At 38.5% G+C, this 24,858-nt stretch overlaps 1 protein-coding gene across 6 annotated transcripts in view; it reads right to left on the minus strand.

Annotated features, from left to right (window-relative positions):
• LOC145539140 (uncharacterized) overlaps window positions 1-24,858 on the minus strand; it is a 526,738-nt gene that overhangs the window by 445,951 nt on the left and 55,929 nt on the right. For all 6 annotated transcript variants that reach the window (XR_014077598.1, XR_014077601.1, XR_014077596.1 and 3 more), the window contains one exon: window positions 12,414-12,459. The gene's annotated coding sequence lies outside the window, so the exon portion shown is untranslated. The remainder of the gene's footprint in view (window positions 1-12,413; window positions 12,460-24,858) is intronic.

The raw sequence follows: 24,858 nt of genomic DNA on the forward strand, positions 1-24,858 counted from the left end.
TGAATTTTTATAGTTGCCTGCCATGCAAAATATTATAGTATACATTTAAAGCTAATATTGGAATGAGACAAATCTCCCAGGACAAGCATTCTCAAAATACTGTATATGCCTTAAACTAAAAACTGAAAAAGACCCAAAACACCCATTGCAGTTGGCAACATGTGAATATTATAGAAAATCACAATGTGTTCTGGCTGAAAGCAGCAAAAAAAAATAGCTATGCTAAGAAGTGACTGATGTGATTGCTGTGTCTTTTCATCCATTCAGAAAACAGAAAGGAAAATGTAATTTCATCTGATGAAATGCTGCATTGACTTTTGTCTCCTCTTTCCTTCCTCTCTCCTATCCGCCCTCCACTCCACCCCAATCCCCTGAAGTTCTTCCATTTGTATCAGAGCAGCACAACTCAGAGAAGGGGTGGAGTCTGATATCTCGGGTGGTCTTAGCAAAGCTTTAGTCTTTGGCTAACCTCTCCTTAGATTGGTAAGCAGCCAAGAATTTCCAATATTAGGGAGAGCCACTTGGTAAAGTTGTATATGCATGTCAGGGTGCATGTCAATATATTTGCTCTGATATAATAAGCAAAACTGAACAACAACAGGGCCTCAGCAGCCAAAGTAACATTTCTCCCAAACTTAAAACATATCCTTGTGTAAGTTATGGTTCTTATTTGGTTTCAGTGTTCATTTATTTCAGTTTATTGTTTGACATCTCCCACTAGCTGAGCCAGGAAAACATGGCAGGGCCTCAAAAAAATAACTCCATCCCCACATTTATTTTTCTATTTGTTCTCATTCTTAACTCCCTTACACTCACAAAGTCTCATAGGATAAGGGCTCAAAAAAAAACAAAAAAGATAGCATTTGCTCTTTGTAATGAAGTATAGTTTTAGAAATCATACATAAAATGTCCCTTGCAACGTCTCCTTTTTATTATACAATTATATTAGATTCAGATTTGCTTTGAAAGGCCAGCTGTATTTTTTTAATTAAAAGGAGAAATAAAATGTCCTTTTTCCTAAATCAGATTCACAAAGAATGAAGGAGTTATTTCTCCCAGTAATGACTTCACAAAAGAGATTTAGGTTCCTTGAATTAGGGTGAAGATTAGGGGGAAAAAATCATTTACACAAGTAAGCATATAGCCTCATGGAATTTGGAAGGGCCTATCTTTTTGGTACTTGGCAGCACAGAGTAAGAATATCCACAAGGGAAAAAATGCCAACATCATTTCAACGAAAATAGCCAAACTGCTGCCAGATGACAAAATAGCAAATTCATCTAGGCTCATTGATGCATGTCTGGACTTTCCAAATGAAACCTTGCATCAAAGGAAACTTTGAGCACTTTCCTATAAGATCAACCAAAACTAAACTACAGTTGATACAACTTTTAAGAGCTACAAATTTCCACAATTCTAATCTCTCTATCTTTTAAAAGCAGTCTTAGTTTGATTGCAGTTGAGTTAGAAATGAGAAAAGGAGTATTTTAAATGGAGAATTTGTAACACATTACTGATTTCCTTTCTTAAGGGCTTTCCCTACAAAGAATGCCAAAACTTTGTAAACTTGATTGGACTGGTACTGGAAAATGTAAACAACACTGCAAAATAATGATGGGAACATTTTATCCAGGTTAACAGAAATGGATAAGACTTGTTTTTGAACGAAAAATTCCATGGAAACTGATGCACAAAAGAAGGAAGGAATTCAAGCTCACACTAGAAAGGTCATGGGCAGAAACCAACTGCATAGTCTTTGGTGTATCTGTTCTGGAACAAAATAGGGCTAAATTGATTGAGCAGAGATTTGAGCCCACAAAGAATAAATCTAGGTATTACAGATTAATGTTTAAAGAACCACAAGCTATTTTTTTTCAACATTCTCCATATATATGTTGAGCTTTTGAAGAAGTTATAGAAAAACTCCTTAAGTCCAACCATCTTCAAAATGATAGTGCACAGGAAGGCCCCAAATAATTAATCATCTATAAATGTGCTTCCATTCCAGAAGAATGTGAAAATTAGGTTTCTCCAGAAAGTGAGAAACCTAATTTCAATGATGATGACTTTTCCTTATTTTCAGTTGAGAAAGGGGCAAAGAGCTAAGCTTTTATTTGAAGTTTCACAAGTCTACAATATGAAAATTTCTTTTTATTCTGAGAATATTCAGAATAATGCTAATACTTAATAGTTATTAACACTGACTCCATAGATTGAGCACACACATGTGATTGCAATATTTTCTGAAAACCTACTAAAAATACAAGAAAGTATCTTTAAAAAAACACTTTATTGAGGTATACTTTTTTATTTTTTTGACTTACATACAAAAAGCTGCACATATTTAATGTATACAACTTCATGAGTTTGAAGATGAGCACACACCCAAGAAATCATCACCGTGATCAATCTCATAAACATACCCATTACCTCTGAAAGCTTTCTCCCATTCTATTTATTCATTCAATATCTATTTGTGTCTCTCTATGTGTATGTGTGTGTGGCAAAGAAGACAATATCAGAGAAATGAATATCAAAACCAGAATGATCTATCACCTTAAACCAATTTGAATGGCTATTATCAAAATAAAAGATAAACACAAGTATTGACGAGGAGAAAAGGGAACATTTGTACACTTGTTGATGGAACTCTAAATTTGTACAGCCTCTATGGAAACAAGCACTGAATTTCCTCAGAAAAATTAAAAACAGGACTACTACATGACCCATCAATTTCACTTTTGTGCATATACCGAATGGAAACATAAGCACTATCGCGAAGAGGTCTCTGCACTCCCACATTCATTGCAGCATTACCCACAGTGACCAAGAAATTGAAGGGGCTTCCCTGGTGGCTCAGTGGTAAACAATCCGCCTCCCAAGCAGAAGAAGTGAATTGGATCTTATTTTGGGAAGATACTCTAGAGAAGGAAATGGCAAGCTACTCCAGTATTCTTGCCTGGGAAATCCCACGGACAGAGGAGACTGGCGGGCTGCAGTCCATGGGGTCGGAGACAACTTAGTGACTAAACAGCAGCAATATATGGAAGCAACGCAGGTATCCACCAATATATGCATAAAGAAAAGGTGATATATTTATACCATGTATCAGTTCAGCTCAGTCATGTCCGACTCTGCGGCCCCGTGAACCGCAGCACGCCAGGCCTCCCTGTCCATCACCAACTCCCTGAGTCCACCCAAACCCATTTCCATTGAGTCAGTGATGCCATCCAGCCATCTCATCCTCTGTTGTCCCCTTCTCCTCCTGCCCTTGATCTTTCCCAGCATCAGGGTCTTTTCCAATGAGTCAGCTCTTCACATCAGGTGGCCAAAGTATTGGAGTTTCAGCTTCAACATCAGTCCTTCCAATGAACACCCAGGACTGATCTCCTTTAGGATGGACTGGTTGGATCTCCTTGTAGTCCAAGGGACTCTCAAGTGTCTTCTCCAACACCACAGTTTAAAAGCATCAATTCTTCAGTGCTCAACTTTCTTTATAGTACAACTCTCACATCCATACATGACCACTGGAAAAACCATAGCCTTGACTAGACGGACCTTTGTTGGCAAAGTAATGTCTCTGCTTTTTAATATGTTGTCTAGGTTGGTCATAACTTTCCTTCCAAGGAGTAAGCGTCTTTTAATTTCATTGCTGCAATCACCACCTGCAGTAATTTTGGAGCCAAGAAAAATAAAGTCAGCCACTGTTTGCACTGTTTCCCCATCTATCTGCCATGAAGTGATGGGACTGGATGCCGTGGTCTTAGTTTTCGGATTGTTGAGCTTTAAGCCAACTTTTTCATTCTCTTCTTTCACTTTCATCAAGAGGCTCTTTAGTTCTTCTTCTCTTTCGGCCATAAGGGTGGTGTCATCTGCATACCTGAGGTTATTGATATTTCTCCCAGCAATCGTGATTCCAGTTTCTGCTTCCTCCAGCCCAGCGTTTCTCATGATGTACTCTGCATATAAGTTAAATAAGTAGGGTGACAATATACAGCCTTGACGTATACCTTTTCCTGTTTGGAACCAGTCTGTTGTTCCATGTCCAGTTCGAACTGTTGCTTCCTGACCTGCATACAGGTTTCTCAAGAGGCAGGTCAGGTGGTCTGGTATGCCCATCTCTTTCAGAATTTTCCACAGTTTATTGTGATCCACACAGTCAAAGACTTTGGCATAGTCAATAAAGCAGAAATAAGATGTTTTTCTAGAACTGTCTTGATTTTTCAATGATCCAGAGGATGTTGGCAATTTGATCTCTGGTTCCTCTGCCTTTTCTAAAACCAGCTTGAACATCTGGAAGTTCACGGTTCACGTATTGCTGAAGCCTGGCTTGGAGAATTTTGAGCATTACTTTACTAGCATGTGAGATGAGTGCAATTGTGCAGTAGTTTGAGCATTCTTTGGCATTGCCTTTCTTTGAAATTGGAATGAAAACTGACCTTTTCCAGTCCTGTGACCACTGCTGATTTTTCCAAATTTGCTGGCATATCGAGTGCAGCATTTTCACAGCATCATCTTTCAGGATTTGAAATAGCTCAACTGGAATTCCATCACCTCCAGTAGCTTTGTTCATAGTGATGCTTCCTAAGGCCCACTTGACTTCACATTCCAGGATGTCTGGCTCTAGGTGAGTGATCACATCATTGTAATTATCTGGGTCGTGAAGATCTTTTTTGTACAGTTCTTCTGTGTATTCTTGCCACCTCCTCTTAATATCTTCTGCTTCTGTTAGGTCCCTACCATTTCTTTCCTTTATTGAGCCCATCCTTGCATGAAATGTTCCCTTGGTAATGTATATTATATAATTTATACAATAAAATATACAATTTATTATTCTGCATTAAAACAGAGGGAAATCCTACCGTTTGTGACAACATGGAGGAAACTTGAGGACATTATGCGAAGTGAAATAAGCCAGAGGAAGAAAAATACTGCCTGATCTCACCCATATGTAGAATCTAAAGTAGTCAAACTGGTAGAAGCAGAGAACAGTATGGTGTTTAACAGTGGATATGGTTTTGAGGAAACAGAGAGATATTGGTCAAGGGCACAAACTTTCAGTTATAAGATGAATAATTTCTGGAGACCTAATGCATAGCATGGAGACTACAGTTAGTAATAATGCTTTGTATATTTTAAGTTTACTGCAGTTCACAGAAAAAAAAAATTTATGGGTACTATTTGAGATGATGGATAAGTTAATTTCCTTGATGATGGAAATCATTTCACAATGTACTTGTATACCAAAAATATTAAATATATACAATATGTATATGTCAATAATACCTCATATGGCTGAAAAAAATTACCAGACATGCAAAAAAAAAGGAAAATATGACACACAGTGAGACAATGGATCATTCAAAATAATGACTCTGACCCAGAACTGATACAGATGATGGAATTAGCAGATAATTACATTAAAAATGATATGAAAACTATATTCTATATGTGAGAAAAGTTAAAGACATAGAAGATATTTTTAAACCAAATCAAATTCTTAAAGGTTAAAAACTATATTGTCCAAGGCGAAACATTCTCTGAATGAGGTTAATTGTGATTAGAAATTGAAGAAGAAAAAATAGTGAACTCAAAGATGTAATAGAAAACATGAAAATGAAACATGGAGAGAACAAGGAATAGAATCCCTCCCAAAATATAAACATAGCATCAGTGAGATAGGAGACAATACAGGCAACCCAAGATATGTGTACACAATCTTCTATGGAGAGAAGAAAGAGGAGAGAAAACAAAAACTATCTGAAGAAATAACCTGCAAAGCTTTTTAAATTTGATAAAAAACTATAAATCTGCAGTTCAAAAAGTTCAATAAACCCTAAGCACAGGAAACATAAAGAAAACTATACCAGGCCAGATCATAATAAAATTACTCAAAACCAATGATAAGGAGAAAGTCTTAAAAGCAACCAAAGTAAAAAACACAAATAAACAAAAAACACGTGATACACAGACTAAAAAGTATGAAACAGACAGTAGATTTCCTGTTAGAAACAATATAACTGGAAAGACACTGGAGCAATATGTCCAGAGTACTGCGGGGGAAAAAAACCCATCCACCTGGAATGCTATGCCCCATAAGAAAAGTCTTTGAAAAATAGTCAAAACAAAGATTTTTTTCCCCTGGTGGCTCAAACTAAAATGCAGGAGACCTGGGTTCAATCCATGGGTTTCAAGATCCCTTGGAAAAGGGAATGGAAACCCACTCCAGTAGTCTTACCTGGAGAATTCCATGAAAAGAGTGGCCTGGAGGGCTACAGTCCATGAGCTCACAAAGAGTCAGACACGACTGAGTAACTAACACACACACAGACATACAAAGACCATAAGAATTCAATCACAAAAAATTAAACTGAAAGTCCTCCAATATTTGAAAACTAAAACAAAAATGTTTTTAAATAGCCCATAGGTTGAAAACAGAAGTCAAATTACAATGGTTTTTTTGAACAAAATGAAAATTAAAACAGCAATTTTTATGGGTTAAACTGGGCACTGCCACCTATAAAAATTACATTCCAGTTCTAAATCCCCAATACTTCAGAAAGTGATCTTATTTGAAAACAGGGTCATTACAGGTATGAATCAGTTCAGTTGCTCAGTCGTGTCTGACTCTTTGCAACCCCATGGACTGTAGCACGCCAGGCTTCCCTGTCCATCACCAACTCCCAGAGTTTACTCAAACTCATGTCCATCAAGTCGGTGATGCCATCCAACCATCTCATCCTCTGTTGTCCCCTTCTCCTCACACCTTCAATCTTTCCCAGTATCCGGGTCTTTTCAAGAGAGTCAGTTCTTCACATCAGGTGGCCAAAGCATTGGAGTTTCAGCTTCAACATCAGTCCTTCCAATGAATATTCAGGACTGATCTCCTTTAGGATGGACTGGTTGGATCTCCTTGCAGTCCAAGGGACTCTCAAGAGTCTTCTCCAACACCACAGTTGAAAAGTATCAATTCTTCAGCACTCAGCTTTCTTTATAGCCCAACTCTCACATCCAGACATAACTACTGGAAAAACCATAGCTTTGACTAGATGGACATTTGTCGGCAAAGTAATGTCTCTGCTTTTTAATATGCTATCTAGGTTGGTCATAACTTTTCTTCCAGGGAGTAAGTGTCTTTTAATTTCATGGCTGCAGTTACCATCTGCAGTGATTTTGGAGCCCAAGAAAATAAGTCTGTCACTGTTTCCATTGTTTCCCCATCTATTTGCCATGAAGTGATAGGACCAGATGCCATGATCTTAGTTTTTTGAATGTTGAGCTTTAAGTCAACTTTTTCACTCTCCTCTTTCAATTTCATCAACAGGCTCTTTAGTTCTTCTTCGTTTTCTGCCATGAGGGTGGTGTCATCTGCATATATGAGGTTATTGATATTTCTCCTGGCAATCTTGATTCCAGCTTGTGCTTCATCCAGCCCAGGATTTTGCATGATGTACTATGCATATAAGTTAAATAACCAGGGTAACAATATACAGCCTTGATGTACTCTTTTCCCAATTTGGAACTAGTCTGTTGTTCCATGTCCATTTCTAACTGTTGCTTCTTAACTTGCATACATATTTCTCAGGAGGCACGTCAGGTGGTCTTGTATTCCCATCTCTTTAAGAATTTTCCACAATTTGTGGTGATCCACACAGCCAAAGTCTTTGGCATAATCAATAAAGCAAAAGTAGATGTTTTTCTGGAACTCTCATGTTTTTTCGATGTTCCAACAGATGTTTGCTATTTGATCTCTTGTTTCTCTGCCTTTTCTAAATTCAGCTTGAACATTTGGGAGTTCATGGTTCAAGTACTATTGAAGCCTGGCTTGGAGAATTTTGAGCATTACTTTGCTAGTGTGTGAGATGAGGGCAATTATGCCGTAGTTTGAGCATTCTTTGGCATTGCCTTTCTTTGGGATTGGAATGAAAACTGACCTTTTCCAGTCCTGTGGCCACTGCTGAGTTTACCAAATTTGCTGGCATATTGAGTGCAGCTCTTTCACAGCATCACCTTTTAGGATCTTATTTGAAAATTGGGTCATTACAGGTATGATTAGTTAACTTAATATGAGGTAATACTGGATAAAGTGGGCCCTTAATCCAGTATAACTGATGTCCTTACAAGAAAAAAGGAGACACAGAGGAAGATCAGACAATGAAGCTATATACAAAGTCACTATATGCAAAGTATAATAAACTATGATCAAGTACGGTTCAGCCAAGAAATTGATGAGTTTAACATTTGAAGATCAATCTATGTAATTCAGCATATTAACAAACTAAAAAAGACAGAACATATGTGCATTTCAATACATCAAAAAGCCATTCTAATCAATCAAACTTCTATTCCTAAAAAAAACTTGCAGTAAACAAATAATAGAAAGTTTCTCAACTCAGTAAGAACTGCCTATGAAAAATCCACAACTAACATCATACTTAATGATGGCAAATTGAATGCTATACCCCTAAAATTAGGAACAAGGTAAGGATCGTATTCTCACCTTTTCTATTCATTATCGTATTAGGGCTTCTATCCATGACAATTAGGCAAGAAAAAGAAATAAAAGCCACTCTTACTGGAAAGGAGAAAGAAAAACTATCTTTGTTCATAGAGTATGTGGTCATCTATCTAGAAAATCCTTTGGAATATATGCATGAAAACTTCCAAAACTATTAAGTGAGTTCAGAAAATTATTAGGATACAAGCTTAATATAAAATACCAATTGTATTTCTGAGGCCTATCAACCAAAAAAAAAAAATCTTCTCTTTGGAGAAGAATGCCAGAAAATAAATATAAAATAAATATGACAATCAGAAAAATTATCATTTTGCAACCCCTGTATAATTTAATCAAGTGAGAATCAGCAATTGATATTAAAACATGGTTTACATGCTTATGTACATTTCATACATCACACTTTATTAAAGCTACTAGCCTTCTTGGTCTCATAATTTTATGTTTGATGATATTTATCACCCATTTCCTTCATGTCAACTAAACGTGGTAAGCTTTTCTTGTAATGAACAGTAGTCTTGATAAAGACGTGTGTTCAGTCACTAAGTCATGTCCGACTCTTTGCGACCCCATGGCCCTCCTCTGTCCATGGGATTCTCCAGGCAAGAATACTGGAGTGGGTTGCCATTTCCTCCTCTAGGTGATCTTACCTGACCCAGAGATCAAATCCGTGTCCCTCTCTCCTGCACTGGCAGACGGATTCTACAGATTTTTTTTACCAGTAGTGCCACCTGGGGAAGCCTTCATAAGGGCAAGGTAAACTATAAAGTCATGGCAACATCCTCCAGGGAAGATTTTCTTTAATACCAAGGAATAACTCCAATAATAGTACACAGGCTATTTTCAAGCCCTGTTCTATCTGTAAAATAACTTAGACCTCTATTTCGAGTCATTTTCACAAACAATAGAGATGCAATTCACAAGAGTCAATAAGAAAGATGCTTTCTTACTGTATTTTCTAAGCTTTTTGTGATAATGACAAGGATAAGTATAAAATGTTTTTCAGTTTCTATACATTTTATGAGATGATATTGAAGCAGAGAATTGGTTATGTTTATTTTCAATGCTTTTTGCTATAATAGCTGGTTTCTCTTTTCTAAAGGAGTAAAAATAAAATATAAAAAAAATCTCAGTGTTACTGATACGTTTTCAGCAGGAAAGTACTCAAGTTGAACATTTCATTTCTAACAATTTCAGTATTATTTTATTTCAATTAGCTAGGGAATGACTGCTTTATATAGCTGCAGGTGTAAAAGGAATAAAATCCCTCCAGTGATTGAAACTGCTGTGAATATTCTGGTAGGAATTTTAAATATACATCTTCTGCTTCTCCCCTCTTCTGTCTTCCTTTAAAGCATCAAAATACCAGGGGAAATTAAGTCAATTATGAAGTCCTCTGTTGTACTTAGAATACTTTCTTTGTTTAAAAAAATGTTCAAGCTTTACACCACTAGAAAAGTATACTTGTTGCTATGAAAAGGCTGAAACTATTTGAGAAGCAAAACCACAGACACACATACACACAAAAAACAAAGATCATATTAAGTATGATCTGAATTTGAAAGTGGTGTGATAATTCTTGAGGAGATAAGACAGACTTGAATTTTTTTAAAGAAAACTACGAGAACAAGAAAAAATTATATTTCTCTTTCCTTCATTTTTCGTAGCTTTACTAGAATAAATTTCTCACTTCCTGCTTCCTATGTGCTGTACTGCATGCTAAGTCACTTTAGTTGTGTCTGACTCTTCATGACCCCATGGACTGTAGCCCACCAGGTTCCTCCGTCCATGGGATTTTCCAGCCAAGAATAATGGATTGGGTTGTGATTTCCTCCTCCAGGACATCTTCCTGACCCAGGGATCAAACCTGCATCTCTTATGTCTCCTGCATTACCAGGTGGGTTCTTTACCACTAGCACAACCTGGGAAGCCAGCTTAAAATTTCTTTACTTAAATCTAGGGAAATGTTGATTTATTCAGTGGTGTACCACCTCGTTTCCACCTCAAGTGGTCTAACACCAATTGAGTGCACACTGCAATCCAATTCTGACCGCAAGTTAGCATCAGACTCCATATTTAACCACTCAGTCTTCCACAAGACTGCTCTCCCTTTAAGAGGCCAATTGTAAGTCTCAGAGGGTCTTCCAGGCCATGCACACTTCTGACCACCTGGCTACGAATCCAGGAAGTCCCATTATCCTCTTCAGATTCAATAATTCACCAGAATAACTCACAGAACTCAGAAAAGTGCTATACTTAGGAGTCTAGTTTTATTATAAAGGGTACCTCCCAGTTCATTTATGTGTTCACCAATCAGGAAACTCCACTGGACTCAGTATCCAGAGTTTTTATTGGGTTTCTTTACATAGGTGTGATTGATTAAATATTGGCCACATGATTGAACCCAACCTCCAGACCTCCTCTCCTTCCCTGAGGTCAGGCTGGCCCAAAGTCACAATCTTCTAATCACCTGGTTGGTCTTTCTGGTGACCAGCCCCCATCTGGAAGCTACTTAGGGGTCTACCATGAATCAGTCACCTGGTTAGCATAACAAAGATTCCTGTGACTCAGGAGTTTCAAGGGGTTTTAGGGAGCTCCATGCCAGGAACACAGGACAAAGACCAGGCAAATTCTTCATTATGCTGCATATGCCTGGCTGACCCTGGTGCCTCTCAGCAGCCATGCAAGCTACTCCCACATTGCCTGCTGTCTAGGGTTCAAAACCCAGAACTCTCCTATCCCACTTGTTTGATGCTCAGTCCATTTGGTCAGTTCCTTCCTGTTACTCACTAAATAGGTTCACCCTTCTGTCATCTTCCCCAGCCTCCATCTCTCAGCCCTTAGCAAATATCTTATGATTCCTCCAGATGACATCTTCATCTCTCCTATCCACAAATTTTCTTCTATTTAATGAATTACATAATGTCTTTGGATTAGAAAATTAACGTCTTCAGAGAACAAACTGCCTACAAGTAAACACCTTAGTAGGATTAATAACTAAGACTGTGTAGACAAAGAGCTCCATGATAGACTTGTGGTTGCCAGGGAAGAGGGGAATGGGGGAGGGACAGATTGGGGGATTGGGAATAGCAAATGCAAGCTATTACATTTATTTTTAAGTGAACCACTTTGCTGTACACCAGAAACTAACACAACATTGTAAATCAACTATACTTCAATAATATAAATTTTAAATAAAGAACTAAGGCTGTGTATATGAACATGACTACAACTGCAGAAAATGCTTGCCCAGTAAGATAAAGTTGCAGGAAGAGTGAAAATTTATTTGTCCAAATAATCAACTCTTCAACTGGCCCTCTCTCAGAACAACAGATTGCTCATCAGAGTAAATAGCTCCTGTGGGCAATACATAACTCAAAGAGGCAAACCACTTGCTTATCAAATAACTGTTTAATTTTCAAAACTTAATTCATAACCCTCAGCTTGCTATGTTCACTAATTCTAAACTACTAGAGGACTCTCTAATCCCAATTACCCCATTATTGAAAGACTCCATAAAACCAAATCCCAAATTCCTATAAATATCTGCCTTTGATCTCTCCTTTTCTGAGATACTAAAAGTCCATCGAGAAGATGGTCTCCCTTACTGGAGAATGATAAACTTCACTTTGCTTAATCAACCTATTATCTCAGTGGTCTTGTTAGGAAGTTGGCTACCAATGGTAGCCATTGAGACTTTTCTTCCTGTAAGATTCAGATAAAGATAGCTCCTCATCTAAGCAGTTTGATCTAGTCTCACAGAAATGACTCAGATATGGGATACTGAGGATCCTCTGGCTACTGCTATTTCTGGGAGTAATAAATTTTGACTCTGACCCTGGAGTCCTGCATCTTCTGACAGCATCCACAAAACTATGGCAGGCTAATAACTTCTTACCTTACAAGCAGGGTACAGTCTTAGAATCTTCACATTTCTTGACAACCTGTTATATGAGAAAATAGAAATAAAGCATTTCTAGATAATAACATGTGAATAATAATACTCTCAGGTGGCTCTTTTATATGAAAGGACAAAATAGAAAATAAAATTGACCAAAAGCCATTAAACTTTCTTCTAGTGGAATTGGATATTTATTTTAACAGTCCACAGAATGTCAAAGAATGAGTTGGTGACATAAATTGGACTTTTTAAAATTTTTATAGGACTATAGCTGATTTACCATGTTGTGTTAGGTTCAGGCATAAAGCAAAGAGAATCAGTTATACATATACATACATATACTATTATTTTTTAGATCCTTTTCCCACATAGGCCATTACAGTGTATTGAGTTAAGTTCCCTGTACCATTGAGCAGGTTCTTATTAGTTATCTGTTTTATACATAGTAGTGTAAGTGTGGCTCAGATGGTAAAGAGTCAGCCTGCAATGTGGGAGACCTGGGTTCGATCCCTGGGTTAGGAAGATCCCCTGGAGAAGGCAATGGCACCCCAATCCAGTATGCTTGCCTGGAAAATCCCATGGATGGAGGAGCCTGGCTGGCTACAGTCCATGGGGTTGCAAAAGAGTGGGACACAACTTAGGGACTAAACAACAACAATTTAACACTATATTAGATAGGCTGTAGTCCATGGGGTCGCTAAGAGTCGGACACGACTGAGTGACTTCACTTTCACTTTTCCCTTTCATGCACTGGAGAAGGAAATGGCAACCCACTCCAGTATTCTTGCCTGGAGAATCCCAGGGACGGCGGAGCCTGGTGGGCTGCCGTCTATGGGGTCGCACAGAGTCAGACACGACTGAAGCGACTTAGCAGCAGCAGCAGCAGCAGCAGATTGACTTGGCATTTAAAAGCAAAGAGTCAGACACAACTAGGCAACGTCACTTTCAGTCTTCCAATTTATCCCTCCCCTGTCCATTCCCTGGTAACCACAAGTTTGCTTTCTACATCTGTGACTCTACTTCTGCAATAAGTTCATCTGTACCTTTTTTTAGATTTCAAATATAAGCAAAATCATATATTTATCTTCCTACATCCCTAGTGGCTCAATCGGTAAAGAATCTGCCTGCAATACGGGAGACCTGAGTTCAATCCCTGGGCTGGGAAGATCCCCTGGAGTAAGAAATGGCAACCCACTCCAATATCCTTGCCTAGAGATTCCCCTTGGACAGAGAAGCCTCGCAGGCTACAGTCCACGGGGTTTCAAAGAGTCGGACACAACTGAGTGACTTAGCATACAGAACAAACCATTTGCATGTGGAGATATAATACAAAACTGAACACAGATGAGTTCGGTTTTCTATAAAATATCTAGCATTATTCTAAATAATATTGTTTATTTATTATCTGGGTAGAAATGCCATAAATTTTCATTTGACTTAATTTTAAATTATTTTAATTCTTAGGAAAAGTACTGGTAAGAAATTTTATCATTCAAAAATATGAGTTTGTTGAGGATAATAACCCTTTCTTATCATCTTTGTGTATCTTACAATACAGTGTCCCGAGTATGCTACATTCTCAATAAAGAAAAAAGGATGGAAGGAAAAGAAAGCAAAGTATGAGACAGTGAAGGAGAGATGATGGAAAATGAAGAAGCATAGAAATAAAGGTAAGTTTAAGAATAAATAAAAGAGAGATGAAAGAAGAGGAGGTTAAAGAGAAAAAAATATAAAGAAAGGAAAGATCCTGATGGAGAAGAAAAGAGACAAAAGAATTCTTTTTGTATCAACAATAGTAACACAGTAAGGGATTGTCAAGACTTAAGTTTTGGCAGATGCTATAGGAATTTGGAATTTGTACTTAAAAAAGTTAATAAAGTGAAGAAAGTCACACAGAGGGCATAAAGTAGCATTCTTTCATTTTTCCCATCTGAGGGGGATTGCTTAATGAGCTATTTTTCATGAGCTCCCAAACCATAGACAAGACGTGCTGGAGCCAGTTAACAGGCCACTGCAGGGTCCATAGCAGAGATGAGGTCTCTGTGCCTAATACCCAATGCCCAGGTGACTGAGATGCCTCCCAAGTCCTTTGGCATACGGTAATAATCTCACAGCTCCAACAAATGCACTTTTCTCCATGGATGGATGCCAACTGTTTTTGTCAGAATTGTGGGGGGAACGTGACAAGGAACATCTTATTTGGCAGTCTTATTGGTGATGTCACCCTTGAGAACACACCATTTCTAAAGAAGTATAGTTGATTTACAATATTGTGTTAGTTTCAGGGGGTTAGCAAAGCGATTCAGATATTGTTTTTTCAGATTACTTTCCATTATAGGTTATTATAAGATGTTGAATATAATTCCTTGTGCCATGCAGTAAATCCTTGTTGCTTATCTATTCTATGCATAGAAATTAGTGTCTATTAATCCCCAATTCCTAATTTATCCCTCCCTCTCCTTCCTTCTCTGGTAGCCATAAATTTGTTTTCCATGTCTGTGAGTCTGTTTTTCTGTTTTGCAAATAGATTCATTTGTATTATTTTTTAAGATTCCACATATAAGTGATAATATTTCTCTTTCTCTGTCTGACTTATTCACTAAGTATAATATTCTATAGGTCCAATCATGTTGCTGAAAATGGCAGAATTTCATTCTTTAGATATATATACCATATCTTAAGCCAACTGTATATTGATGGGCACTTGCGTTGTTTCCATGTCTTTGCTGTTGTAAATAGTGGTGCTATGAACCGTGTATATTTTTCACATATCTTTCTGAATTAGAGTTTTCATCTTTTCTGTGTATATACCCAGGGGTGGGACTGCTGGATCATATGGTAACTCTATTTGTGTTTTTTAAGGAAACTCCATACCATTTTCCACAGTGGCTGCACCAATTTAAATTCCCACCTCTAATGTGATGATGCATCTATATTGGATACTTATTAAATGTTTGTTGAATGAGAAAATTTAGGATATAATTCTGGCAAAGCATATTTTATATTTTTAAGTCTTCAAGACTTCAACAGTATGGCTTTTTTTTTTTTTTTTTTTTTGCCTTTAAGCTAATTTGATTGGGTTTTTTCTATCCATCAAGTGCTTCAAGTGCCACCATCTATCACCAAAAGGATATGCTCTCCGGTGCAATCTCAGCTTTTTTATGTAAGCTCAACCAAATAATCTTTATTTTACATATAGAATATAGTTTTACTCCTCTAAAGTGTACCTTTGTTACTATAGGAACTATATTTTTTCCATTATTGGTTATCTGATTGGGAAATATGGCATTGTCTTTTGTCTTGAAGTAGTAGATTGAGCCTAAACCTAGAATAAAAAAACAGATATAATCTATCTGGGAATAAAATAGAGAAGAAAATCAACAAACTATCACATCTCCTTCCTTTTTTCTGTGAATGACATAGTTGTGCAGAAATCAAGACAGAACAAGCAGAGAGATCTAATGAATCAGAGTAATTCTCTTGTTTTGGTTTAGAATAATCATGTGTTAAATCCAACAAATCATTCATTTTCAATACAGCTGTAAATTCTCAATGTGCAAAATTAATTACATACAGTAGAAAATTAAGAAATAAAGACCCTGATCTCTACAAAGTTTAGCTTGGCTAAGACCATACTATATTTTAACTGTTAAAACCTCACAAAACTTCATCTAGTTTTATATATGACTGAAAAATTTTCCACTGCTTAAAATTTGCCTTGCAAAATTCTTGCAATTTGAAACTACAGAGGAATACCATTATCAGTGTATGTTGTTGTTGTTCAGTGATTAAGTTGTGTCTGAATTTTTGCATCCCTGTGGACTGCAGCATGCCAGGCTTTCCTGTCCTTTGCTATCTCCCAGAGTTTGCTCAAACTCATGTCCATTGAGTCAGTGATGCTATCTAACCATCTCATCCCCTGCCACCCCTTGAGAGCTCCTTGGACTGCAAGGAGATCAAACCAGTCAATCCTAAAGGAAGTCAACCCTGAATATTCATTGGAAGGACTGTTGCTGAAGCTGAAGCTCCAATACTTGGGCCACCTAATGTGAAGAGCCAACTCACTGGAAAAGATCCTGATGCTGGGAAAGATTGAGGACAGGAGGAGAAAGGGGCAACAGAGGATGAGATGGTTGGATGGCATGACTGACTCAATGGACATGAGTTTGAGCAAACTCCAGGAGATAGTGAAGGACAGGGAAGCCTGGTATGCTACAGTTCTTGGGGTCACAAAGAATCAGACACAGCTTAGTAACTCAACAACAACAACAACAAACTGGGGTGCAGACAGAAAAGGATATCAGCTTTTCTATGGGGAGACCTGGAATTGTGATTCTTTAGAGAATTGCTAATTGTCAAAGGGACTAGATCTTTAAAAAAAAAAATATATATATATATATATATATTTACTTGGCCTCACCAGGTTTTAATTGCAGCACACAGGATCTTTTGGGCATATGAACTCTTAGTTGTGGCATGTGGATCTAGTTCCCTAGCCAGGGATTGAACCCAGACACCTTGCATTGCGAGCACAGAGTCTTAACTACTGGACCACCAGGGAAGTCTGGGACTGGATCTTTATATGACCTGAGAGTGTTGATGGCTGAAGGTTTACAGATGCCTTCCTCTCTGGGAATTGCCCTTGGCCAAAGGCAGCCGCTAGCACTACATCATGTCCCTAACCCACCCACCCCCCACCTCAGGGAGAGACTTCAACCAATGAATGATGCAGTGATATAAAGACCCAGTCCTGGGACTCTCCTGGTCAGATCTGGGCAGCACAGAACCTTGTCTGCTAGAATGGGAGATTCTCTTTACTTAAGTGAGCCTTGGCCTTTTTAAAGAATCTCTAATGTAAACATACCATTATAGACAACTCAGTAACTTCTCTAGCCTCCTCGGTGGTGAGGAGGTTACAAAAATTGCTATTGGATCCATTGGTTGGAAACTTGTTTAACATTCCTACTTTACCTTATAGGATACTGGTTGGTCTTGCTTAATATGGAATAATAACTGGCCATGACTGTGGCTCACCTGACTTCCATCATTGTCAATGTCTCTGTCTTCTGGATTCCCTGCTTCTGGGTCCCGTACGTGGAAGTGGATGCATTAGTAGTGTATGAAAGGTACAATGAGTGTGATGCTCTCATTTGCTCAGTACTCTGATGGGCCTCTGAATGTTTGCTTTACTGTCAGCTAGCCATCTCCCAGCTCTGGCCCTGCTGCAGTGAGCTTATTTCTTTGGGGCCTTAACTCCCCCAGCCTGAAACAGTATCCGGACTCATTCTGACTCAGCCTTAGACTTCCTCAACATTAAAACAATGGGCATATCCTATACACAGAGCATCTCATCCTCTGCCGTCCCCTTCTCCTCCTGCCCTCAATCTTTCCCAGCAGTAGGGTCTTTACCAGAACTGGCTCTTCACATCAGGTGGCGAAAGTATTAGAGCTTAAGCTTCAGCATCAGTCCTTCCAATGAAAGTTTAGGACTGATTTCCTTTAGGATTGACTTGTTTGATCTCCTTGCTGTCCAAGGGACTCTCAAGAGTCTTCTCCAGCACAATTCAAAAGCATTAATTCTTCAGCACTTAACCTTCTTTATGGTTCAAATCTCACATCCATATACAACTACTGGAAAAACCATAACTTTGACTAGACCGACATTTTCCAGCAGTGATGTCTCTGCTTTTGATACACTGTCTAGGTTTGTCACAGCTCTTCTTCCAAGGAGCAAGCTTCTTTGAATTTCATGGCTGCAGTCACCATCCCCAGTGATTTTGGAGCCCAAGAAAACAGAATCTGTCGCTGGTTCCACTTCTTAACTTCTCCTAATCCTGCTTCCCTCCCACCTCTCATGGTGTTTTTCAAAGCACTTCTGTGGGCTTCCCTGCTGGCTCAGAGGGTAAAGCGTCTGCCTACAATGCAGGAGACCTGGGTTCGATCCCTGGGACGGGAAGATCCCCTGGAGAAGGAAATGGCAACCCACTCCAGTACACTAGCCTGGAAAATCCCATGGACAGAGAAGCCTGGTAGGCTACAGCCCATGGGGTCGCAAAGAGTCGGACACGACTGAGCAACTTCACTTTCTTTCAATTTCACTTTCTTTCTGCAGGCTATCTAGTCACTCTGTGAGGAGGTTTACTATAGTATATTCATGCATTTTTCCCTTCCTTCCTAGCTTCTCTCCTACCTCCCTTTGTTCCTTCAAATTAGACAAATCCACTGCTGCAATGAAGCACAAGCTGAAACCAAGATTGCTGGGACAAATATTAAGATATGCAGATGATAGCACCCTTATGGCAGAAAGTGAAGAGGAACTAAAGAGCCTCTTGATGAAAGTGAAAGAGGAGAGTGAAAAATTTGACTTAAAACTCAACATTCAAAAAACTAAGATCATGGCATCTGGTCCCATCACTTCATGGCAAATAGATGGAGAAACAATGGAAACAGTGAGAGACTTTATTTTCTTGGGCTCCAAAATCACTCCAGATGGTGACTGCAGCCATGAAATTAAAAGACACGTTCCTTGGAAGAAAAGCTATGACAAACCTTGAATATTAAAGCATATTAAAAAACATATTAAAAAACAGAGACATTACTTTGCCGACAAAGGTCCGAATAGTCAAAGCTATGGCTTTATCAGTAGTCATGTACGGATGTGAAAGTTGGACTATAAAGAAAGGTGAACACTGAAGAATTAATGCTTTTGAACTGTAGTGTTGGAGAAGACTCTTGAGAGTCTCTTGGACTGCAAGGAGATCCAACCAGTCCACCCTAAAGGAAATCAGTCATGAATATTCATTGGAAGGACTGATGCTGAAGTTGAAACTCCAATACTTTGGGCACCTGATGTGAAGAACTGACTCACTGGAAGAGACCCTGATGCTGGGAAAGATTGAAGGCAGGAGGAGAAGGGCACAACAGAGGATGAGATGGTTGGATGGCATCACCGACTTAATGGACATGAGTTTGAAAAAGCTCTAAGAGTTAGTGATAGACAGGGAAGCCTGGCATGCTGCAGTCCATGGTGTCGCACAAAGTCATACACGACTGAGCAACTGAACCAAACTGAACTGACAGCTGCAATTTGTCATGTAGGAAAATATTAATAGTTAGCCTTATCTTTCTTGTTTCCTTGCATTGTTCTCTTTATTTAGGATAAATCTATTCTGAGGCAAAACTATAAATTCTATTTAGCTTTAGTCATTCAAAAATATTTTATCTATAATTGATACTGTCTCCGCCTGTAATGTGGGAGACCTGGATTCGATCTCTGGGTTGGGAAGATCCCTTGGAGAAGGGAAAGACTACCCACTCCAGTATTCTGGCATGGAGAATTCCATGGACCAGTCCATGGGGTTGCAAAGAATCGGACACAACTGAGCGACTTTCACTTTAACATGAACAGGAAATTCCACATGGTAGCTGGACTCAGAATTTTAGCTTAAAAAGTTTCCATTAGCTCAAGAGTATCATTCTAATTTCTAAGAAAAATTTGAATATTCTCTTAGAATGCAACTTTTCCTCCATTTTAAATTGAGATAAACTGAAACCTCTTTAAGATTTCAAATGCACAAAACTTCCTAAAGTGAATTTTAAAGAGTAAAATCTGGATTATGTCAATAAATCAATTATTATTTACAAATGGTATATTATATAGAAGAGATTAAAGGATAGATTCATGAGGAAAATATAGCTAATTAAGACGACAAAAGCAACTAAGCAAATTCATACTTCCAGTTGAAAGATGGATTCTGTATAAAAGTGGTAGGATATAGCCATTTGTGCTTTAAAAAAAAATGCTATTAATCGTTGAACAAAAGAAAGTTTATTATTCAAGTACAGTTAAAATTATTCTGACACCTTTGACCATAACTCTTATTACTGTAAAACAAAATGTAATTGAACACAAATTTGAACTAGAAATTTCATAGCTTGCCATTCAATTTCCAAAACAAATTAGTTAATGGCTATTTACATGGGTATATGACAGAAGAAAGAAATCTATTATCACTGCAGTTATAATTCATGTTTATTAAAAAGATTGTACAGATAAAATAATGAGTAAGATTGAGTAACTGATAGGTTATAGCAACGTAGGTAAGGTATCAGGTTCTTCAGATTTCACATAAACCTCATGCCATTCACTAGAGGCAATTTTACCTAAATTATCTCAATAATGAATTTATCAATGATTAAACTATGAAATTAAACATAGTGCCAAATTAACAATTTTGTTTGATTAGTAGTAAAAACAATTTTTTTTTTACGCCAGGAATCACGTGGCGTAACAGGCAAATTTGGCCTTGGAGTACAGAATGAAGCAGGGCAAAGGCTAATAGAGTTTTGCCAAGAGAACGCACTGGTAATAGCAAACACCCTCTTCCAACAACACAAGAGAAGACTCTACACGTGGACATCACCAGATGGTCAACACCGAAATCAGATTGATTATATTCTTTGCAGCCAAAGATGGAGAAGCTCTATACAGTCAGCAAAAACAAGACCCAGAGCAGACTGTGGCTCAGGTCATGAACTGCTTATTGCCAAATTCAGACTTAAATAGAAGAAAGTAGGGAAAACCACTAGTCCATTCAGGTATGACGTAGATCAAATCCCTTATGAGTATACAGTAGAACTCACAAATAGATTTAAGGGACTAGATCTGATAGACAGAGTGCCTGATGAACTAAGGACAGAGTTTCGTGACATTGTACAGGAGACAGCGATCAAGACCATCCCCATGGAAAAGAAATGCAAAAAAGCAAAATGGCTGTCTGAGGAGGCCTTACAGATAGCTGGGAAGAGAAGAGAAGCAAAAAGCAAAGGAGAGAAGGAAAGATATTCCCATTTAAATGCAGAGTTCCAAAGAATAGAAAGGAGAGATAAGAAAGCCTTCCTCAGTGATCAACGCAAAGAAATAGAGGAAAACAACAGATTGGGAAAGACTAGAGATCTCTTCAAGAAAATTAGAGATACCAAAGGAACATTTCATGCAAAGATGGGCTCGATAAAGGACAGAAATGGTAGGGACCTAACAGAAGCAGAAGATATTAAGAAGAGGTGGCAAGAATACACAGAAGAACTGTACAAAAAAGATCTTCATGAACCAGATAATCACGATGGTGTGATCACTCACCTAGAGCCAGAAATCTTGGAATGTGAAGTCAAGTGGGCCTTAGAAAGCATCACTACAAACAAAGCTAGTGGAGGTGATGGAATTCCAGTTGAGCTATTTCAAATCCTCAAAGGTGATGCTGTGAAAGTGCTGCTGTGAAAGTGCTGCACTCAATATGCCAGCAATTTGGAAAACTCAACAGTGATCACAGGATTGGAAAAGGTCAGTTTTCATTCCAATCCCCAAAAAAGGAAATACCAAAGAATGCTCAAACTACTGCACAATTGCACTCATCTCACATGCTAGTAAAGTAATGCTCAAAATTTTCCAAACCAGGCTTCAGCAATACGTGAACCGTGAACTTCCAGATGTTCAAGCTGGTTTTAGAAAAGGCAGAGGAAACAGAGATCAAATTGCCAATATCCGCGGGATCATAGAAAAAGCAAGAGAGTTCCAGAAAAACATCTATTTCTGCTTTATTGATGATGCCAAAGTCTTTGACTGTGTGGATCACAATAAACTGTGGAAAATTCTGAAAGAGATGGGAATACCAGACCATCTGACCTGTCTCTTGAGAAACCTGCATGCAGGTCAGGAAGCAACAGTTAGAACTGGACATGGAACAACAGATTGGTTCCAAATAGGAAAAGGAGTACGTCAAGGCTGTATATTATCACCCTGCTTATTTAACTTCTATGCAGAGTACATCATGAGAAACGCTGGGCTGGAAGAAACACAAGCTGGAATCAAGATTGCTGGGAGAAATATCAATAACCTCAGATATGCAGATGACATCAACCCTTATGGCAGAAAGTGAAGAAGAACTAAAGAGCCTCTTGATGAAAGTGAAAGAGGAGAGTGAAAAAGTTGGCTTAAAGCTCAACGTTCAGAAAACTAAGATCATGGCATCTGGTCCCATCACTTCATGGGAAATAGTTGGGGAAACAGTGGAAACGGTGTCAGACTTTATTTTTGGGGGCTCCAAAATCACCGCTGATGGTGATTGCAGCCATGAAATTAAAAGACGCTTACTCCTTGGAAGGAAGGTTATGGCCAACCTACATAGCACATTTAAAAGCAGAGACATTATTTTGCCAACAAAAGTCCGTCTAGTCAAGGCTATGGTTTTTCCAGTGGTCATGTATGGATGTGAGAATTGGATGGTGAAGAAAGCTGAGCACCGCAGAATTGATGCTTTTGAACTGTGGTGTTGGAGAAGACTCTTGAGAGTCCCTTGGACTGCAAGGAGATCCAACCAGTCCATCCTAAAGGAGATCAGTCCTGGGTGTTCATTGGAAGGACTGACGTTGAAGCTGAAACTCCAATACTTTGGCCACCTCATGCGAAGAGTTGACTCATTGGAAAAGACCCTGATGCTGGGTAGGATTTGGTGCAGGAGGAGAAGGGGACGACAGAGGATGATGGTTGGATGGCATCATTCACTCGATGGACATGGGTTTGGGTAAACTCCAGGAGTTGGTGATGGACGGGGAGGCCTGGCGTGCTGCAATTCATGGGGTCGCAAAGAGTCGGCCATGACTGAGTGACTGAACTGAACTGAAAAACAATTTGTCAACTAAGTGTATTTGGAGATATGTTCAATCATTTTCACTGATTTTGCTAACATTTCTGATCCTTTTTGATCAATCCAAGAATTTTTTGTCAAAAGTCATCAAGAGTTGACCCAAACACATGGTAGAATTACTTTTTCACTCTGAAAATAATCAGCAAACTACGTAACAAATTACGGAGACAGAAGTAAGTCTACATGTGCAGGAATGCATCCTGAAAACACCAAAATAGTGCTCATATATGCCATTTTTAAACTTTTTTCTATTACAGAGAAAATTTAAGGTGGCTTAAGCACACAACTGAAGTTAAGAGGCATGGGTTGCATTTTTAAGCACAACAGACTAATAAGCGATTTAGGTTTGTGTTAAATCCCTGCCGGGTGACTTACTTGCTTCGTGTTATTAAACAAGCTATTAAACTGTTGGAAAATATATTATCTCATCTGTACAATGGAAAAACTAATACCCACGTTGAAGAGTTATAAAAATAAGAGAGAACGTGTAGAAGATAACTATAACAACACCCGGTGCCCAGAATACCCTATACACAGACTTCCTTCCCTCCACTAGCCCCAGTCCTGTTACCGGTGTGCCAGGAGGTTTTAAGTTTCTCTTTAGGTCTCAGTTTTACTCTCCGTAAAAATACAGAGCTGAACTAATGCAACAATACACAACTCCAGTGTCATGACACACTGTTGTGTCATGAAGAGTTTACACGATGCGTCACAAGTAAGTCAACCTATTAATAGTTAAGCTATCAAGATTTACAGATATTTTCTTCTAAAAATGTACATTTGTTCCAAGGATATTGTGTTGTAACCTCAGAATCAGTCCCTGGCACTTCGACTTACTCATCTTAAGATGGAGTAAATGACGACTAAGATGGAATCGCTCACAATGCACAGGCTGCTTTATCTCCTGTAAAACTTTTATGGGGACTTCGCTAGTGGTCCAGTGCTTAAGAATCTACCCTGCAATGCAGGGGACATAGGTTCAATCTCTAGTCAGGGAACTAAGATCCCACATGCTGCGAAGAAACTAGGCCCATGCACCGGAACTACTGAGCCCCCGCACCCCAACTAGGGAGTCTGTGCACCACAAGGAAGATCCCACGTGCTGCAACTAAGACCCAACACAGCCAATCAATAAATAAATTTAAAAATAATAATAATAAAGCTGATCATGAGTTATTACAATCATAAATGATACTCAGCTTAACTGAAATTTTCTTAGTGATTTTATCTATGCATATGCTTTTTAAAGGGAAAAAAGAAAGCTACTTGGGGTAAATTAAGAAACCCAAGTCTGTAGTGCTTTACGCTTTATTTCCCTGCAAAACTTTGGCATTTCTCAAATCAGGGGATGCTGACGAGAGTGTTCTGTAGTACAAACATGATCGTCTTTGACATTTGTTCCAGTGGAGAAAATGTTGCGAATCCCAGGATTATGTCATCTGTGAAAATCTCTTCGGTTGCAAACCTCTGTGACTGTATACTGTCCCAAGTGTTTTTGCAAGTAAACACCCGTTGGCAAAAGGAACACTTTCAGAAGCTCTTGGGAAAACTTTGTCATAATAGTAAACATTACAAAGTACTATATAATCTGTGTGTATTATAGGTGAGATTAGACACAATGAAATTCTCAGATCAAATGACAAAACCCACTTTAAAAAAGGACAAGTCTAAAACATGTCTGAGACACAACTGGTGGTTCATAAACAAAGGGAAGAATCATCAAGGACTCTGACTTGGCT

This window comes from Giraffa tippelskirchi, chromosome 2 (assembly GCF_054371585.1).
Source record: "Giraffa tippelskirchi isolate mGirTip1 chromosome 2, T2T-mGirTip1v1.2.pri, whole genome shotgun sequence".
Classification (NCBI taxonomy): Eukaryota; Metazoa; Chordata; class Mammalia; order Artiodactyla; family Giraffidae; genus Giraffa; species Giraffa tippelskirchi.